The sequence below is a fragment of the Cnephaeus nilssonii genome, assembly GCF_951640355.1.
Source record: "Cnephaeus nilssonii genome assembly, chromosome: 4".
NCBI lineage: Eukaryota > Metazoa > Chordata > Mammalia > Chiroptera > Vespertilionidae > Cnephaeus > Cnephaeus nilssonii.
Window position 1 is genome coordinate 9951432 of NC_137075.1, and position 5608 is coordinate 9957039.

Sequence of the window (5608 nt, forward strand, 5' to 3'; positions counted from 1 at the left end):
TGTACCTCATGAAATAGAATACCACTGTTTGTTTCATTGTTTGTTTGTTTGTTTGTTTTTCTCCACCAGATATGTTCCACACCACAGACTGTATAGTCACAGAAACTTCCCATGAGCCAGAAATGCATCAACTCACCAAGGAACATTTTAATTCCCCTTTAGGTTTTGTAACTATAAAGCATGTATATATCAATGAGTAAGAGAATAAAGACATTGATAGGATTGAGAAAAACTGCCTTGTAAGGTTCCTTTGCATGGAGACCTTGTGACATGTGAGGAGGAAATTGCTATGTTTTCAGCCGTACCAGGATACTGGTTGGATCCACTTCCAGCAGAGTTTTCATTTGATTCAATGTTTTTCCTATAATTACCAACTAATAATTTGAGAAATTAGCATTGCAGGAGGGATAAGTTGGATTCAGGAACTAAAGTGGACTTCAGGGCCAACAATATATGGAGTGGTAGTCAGTTCTAGTGACCCTGCAAGTGTAGTTGGAAAAATCTCATGATCATGACAGTGCACAGCAGACCTCTTGCTTTGAAGTAATGCCTGAGCCCATGAAGAAATATAAAGGGTTGCACCATGACTCTGCCAGCCAACACCTTTACAGTGAGTCTCCCAGCTATGATATTATTACACAGCAGGCCAATATTGGGCAGGAAAAAAAAAGTTTATTTATTGATTAGTTTGAGAAAGATAACATGAGGTAGAGCAACACAACACTGTGCAACATTAGCCAATATATTTCAGCTGCTCTGGTCTTTCCCAATTAGGAGTAAGTAAAAAATACCACATCAGAATAATCAAATATGCAAAGTATCCTATATAATAAAAGCCTAATATGTAAATCAACCAAATGATGAAATGACTGGTCGCTATGACATGCACTGGCCACCAGGGGCCAGATGCTCAATGCAGGAGCTGCCCCTGGTGATTAGTGTGCTCCACAGTGGAGTGCCATTCAGCTGATCTGGATGAGTGACTGCTCCTGCAGCAGGAGCAGCCCCTTAAAGGGTAGGTCCACTGCCACTCCAGTAACAGGGATGAGCTGCACTCCCACAGCAGCCAATCCCTGCAGGCCACACTCCCCATCAGTGCATGATTCTTGTGCACAGGGCCTCTACTGCTAAGTTAAGAGGGAGGCAATCAGAATAGCCTTTGAGGGGAGAAATGTTGGAGAAACTTATAATATGGGAAGAATCACAATTTTCTTACCATAAATATTTTCCCATTGCTTTAAACGTACCTTAATCTCTATTTGTAATTTAGAGAGCTATTTTTAGCAATTATTTAGGCATACAATACAGTTTGCCCATATAAACTGTGAAATTTAATGAGTTTTTAAAATTTATATTCAGAGTTGTATAACTACCAACATTGATCATTTTAGAATCTACTTTAGACTGATACTAAATAAATACCAGGGAGATCTAGAAATGCTAATCCCATATAATTCTCTTACTTCTTTCCCTTTTTTGTGCAACTATTTCACAGCAGGCTCATCTTATCAGTGAAGGATCCATTCCAAGATCCCCCAGTGGATGGATGCTTGAAACTGTGGATTGTACCAAATCCTAAATATATTATGAGCTTTACTATATAAACTTACCTCTGATAAAAATGTTGGCTTCTCTTTGGTATATCCAAACTGCCAGCATCTCTACTCTTGCATGTTGGGGCCAGTATGAAGTAAAATCAGGTTTACTTGAACATAAGCAGTGCAATACCATGACTGGGCTTACCCATGTGATAACTGAGAAGGCTACTGAGTGACAAAAGGGCAGGTAGCATTATCAGAGTGAACTGGCTGGACAAAGGGATTATTCATGTCCTGGGTTGGACAGTGAAGGATGGCATGAGATTCACCATGCTCCACAAATAGTGAATAATTTAAAACTTATGAATTATTTATCCCTGGCATTTTCCATTTAATAATATTCCATTCCTGATTTACCATGAAGAACAGAACCTGCATATATGGAAACTACAGACAATGGGGATGACGGTACTAAATACACCTATGATATAAAGTTATACTTATTTTTATATAACTGTGTGTTCTCTGAAGAAGCTAAGAGAAGAAAGAAGAAAAAGTATATATTTGCAACTTTCTTTTATGTTAGCCTTCTTATTTATATTTAGAGGCCCGGTGCATGAAAATTAGTGCACTGCGGGGGTGGGCAGAGTCCCTCAGCACGGCCTGCACCCTCTCACAATCTGGGACCCCTCAGGTAGTGTCCCTAGGCCGGGCATGAGATCAGGGCCTATCGGGGCTTTTCCTCCCAAGGCTGCAGGCAGCTGGCCCCACCCCTGCCACTGCCACTGCTTGCCATCTATGCAGCACACCCCGCCCTCCCCTGCCACTGGTAGCTTCCCTCTGCAGGCGACAGGCATGGGGTGCAATGGCTTGGCTGGCCTGGGCCTCCCTCTGCAGGGTGATTGCTGGCTGGCCGCATACCTGCCAGTGTCGCCAGCTGGTGGCCTGGGCCTCCCTCTTTCTTCTTTTTCTTTTTTAAGAGTGTTTACTGGCACCCTGCCCCTTCCACCCCCAACATGCAGAGACTACAGTACTTAGAAGTTACACGCAACAGCCATAACTGTTGAATATCTGTTCGTAACAAACAAACCATAGCATATTTATACTGTATCACATTGAGTGATTATAGAAATCTATTTATATATTGCTTGTATAAAATCTTTTTTTTGGAAAAAATATTATAAAAAGAAAGAAAATATAAAAAACATGTGCAGTTGAAATCCCTGCTAGGACAACCAGTCTGCAAATACTCAGTGAGTATGTGCTTTGCAAGGGCAACCATGTCTCATGCCCACAGCAACTCCAGCAGGGCCAGCGGGGTGCGCCCCGGCTGCCACTCCAGGCAGGACCATGGTGGATATGTACAGCAGGGCCTGGCACTGTGCCCTTCTCCAGCCTTGCATCAGGATCAGGGTCAGGGCTGGGGGCAGTTTCAATTCTGAGTTCCATACTCAGCCTAATTTTGGTTGCAAATCATGGCTTTTCCTGGCTGCTCAGAGGTCCTTTGGGTGGGTGCCCTGGTGGAGAGGCTGGAGAAGTGCCCACAGCTGCCTGGTTGGGCATCTCTCCAGCCCAGAGCCTCTGTCCTGCCTCCTGCAAGCCTGGTGCCAGGCAGAACAGCACCTCCTTCAGGACTACTTTGGTCTCAGCTCTTGGTCTTGGGTTTCATCAGCCTGGGTCTCTTCATGGTGTGGCTGATCTGAGTTTAAAAACAAACAAACAAACAAACAAACAAACAAACAAACAAAACGCCTGGCCAATGTTGGCTGTGCTGAGCCTCATTGAAGAGTTTTTAATGCAGCAAGGATGAGCCCTCTGGGACCCTCCTCCTCCAACTCTCATCTCCTCCTCTTATCTCTCCTTATCCTCCCTCTCCTCATCTCCTCCTCTTGCACTTCCTCCTCCCAGCCCATGGTCACTTCTTCTCCAGCTGCTCCAGCAGTGGGTTGCCTTCTGAGTCGGGAGTCTTAACACTGTTGGTCCTGACAATGCAGGTGGGTGATGCCGGTTGAGCATCAAGATGAGCTTCTGCCACTCCTGCTTCAGCTCCTCCATCTGGGTTTTCAGCTCCACATTCATGAGGTCCAGACACTCAGATTCCATCTGCAGAAACTCCTTCCACTCCTTATAACGGCATGGGGTTGCCACCACTTTGTTCTTTTCCCAGCGCCTTTTCCTCTGCTCCTCTTCCTTGTCTAGCTCACTTTTTACAGGTTGAGGCCTCTTGCACAGTTTCACCTCCAGGAAGTGCAAAGGGACAATAATAGCCAATTTACATAGGAATATATTTATGCTGTGGATGTCACTGTATTTCGGCTCCTCTGCAGTCAGGGCCAAGATGGGGAGTTCAGTCAGGGGGCCGAGCTCTGGCAGAGAGCCTGCAGTCATGGAAGGGTCCGGGATCTGCCCAGGCATTATTGCAGGAGGAGTGGCAGTCCAGCCCTGCAGAAGCCACAGGGAGAGGCTGCCACCCTGGGGCCTGGGCTAGGCTGCAAATGCCATGCCCGCACAGGAGCCATCATGGTGCCAGCCCCACCCTTCAGCGTCCACCGCCTCCAGCGCCTCCCATCACAGCCACCCAGCATCCCTCCCACTGGCTGTGGCCTGAGTCTCCCTCTTTGAGGCGATGCCTGCCTCATCGCCCCCAACTGCCTGCCTGCCTACCTGATCACCCCCAGTTGCTCGCCTGCCTACCTGATCGCCCCCAACCACACACTTGCCTGCCTGATCACCCCTAACTGCTTGCTGGGGGATGGGGCCAGCATGGCGAGGGGCCATGGTGGTTCTGGTCTCTGGTCATTAGGTCGCTGGGCTTTTATTATATAGGATTCCAGGCACACTTTATTTGCTCTGGAAAATTTGAGTTAACATGTTCTGTATCATCATACTGAAATATATTGGGACACCCATACATCTCCTTTTTGCTGCTACAGTGGAATGTATTCCTTTTACACATTTTATAGGCACCACAATACAATGATACACATATTGATTATGTAATTGCTTTTTGAATCAACTACTGAAAAAAACATGCATTCCTACTGTCAATTGGAATTACATAATTCCTTAGATCCATGCTCCTTTAGGATTCAAATTACTGCCAGAAGTCAATTGCTTTCAACATAAAAAAACTTTATTTTTTACTAGAAGCCTGGTGCACGAAATTCGTGCACGGCGGGGGGTTGTCCCTCAGCCCAGCCTGTACCCTCTCCAATCTAGGACTCCTGGAGGGATGTCCGACTGCCCGTTTAGGCCCGATCCCAGGGATCGGGCCTAAACGGGCAGTCGGACATCCCTCTCACAATCCAGGACTGCTGGCTCCCAACTGCTTGCCTGCCTGCCTTCCTGATTGCCCCTAACCGCTTCTGCCTGCCAGCCTGATCACCCCCTAACCACTCCGCTGCCAGCCTGGTTGATGCTTAACTGCTCCCCTGCCAGCCTGTTTGCCCCCAACTTCCCTCCTCTGCCGGCCTGGTCACCCCTAACTGCCCTCTCCTGCAGGATTGATCACCTCCAACTGCCCTCCCTTGCAAGCCTGGTCCCTCTCAACTGCCCTCCCTTGCAGGCCAGGTGCCTCCCAACTGCCCTCTCCTGCTGGCCATCTTGTGGTGGCCATCTTGTGTCCACATGGGAGCAGGATCTTTAACCACATGGGGGCAGCTATATTGTGTGTTGCAGTGATGATCAATCTGCATATTACTCTTTTATTAGATAGGATAGAGGCCTGGTGCACGGGTGGGGGCCAGCTGGTTTGCCCTGAAGGGTGTCCCGGATTAGGGTGGGGTTCCCTTGGGGCGTGGAGCGGCCCGAGCGAGGGTCCTGTGGTGGTTTGCAGGCCGGCCACGCCCCCTGGCAACCCAAGGGGAGGCCCTGGTATCTGGAATTTATTTTCCTTCTACAATTGAAACTTTGTAGCCTGGAGCGGAGCCAAGCCTGCTGCTCCCTCCGGGGCGACAGCCATCTCTGTGGCAGTTAATTCACCTTCTACAATTGAAACTTTGTAGCCTTAAGCAGGTGAGCCAGGCCAGGGTGTGCGGAAAGCTTTGCTTCCCCTGTTGCCGCCGGCAACC

The 5608-nt window shown here is 47.8% G+C and overlaps 1 pseudogene across 1 annotated transcript; it reads right to left on the reverse strand.

Moving 5' to 3' along the window:
• Positions 1-3453: 3453 nt before the first annotated feature.
• On the reverse strand, positions 3454-3953 carry LOC307098104 (jun dimerization protein 2-like; annotated as a pseudogene). Its single transcript has one exon. The product of its transcript is annotated as a jun dimerization protein 2-like (transcript).
• Positions 3954-5608: the final 1655 nt, after the last annotated feature.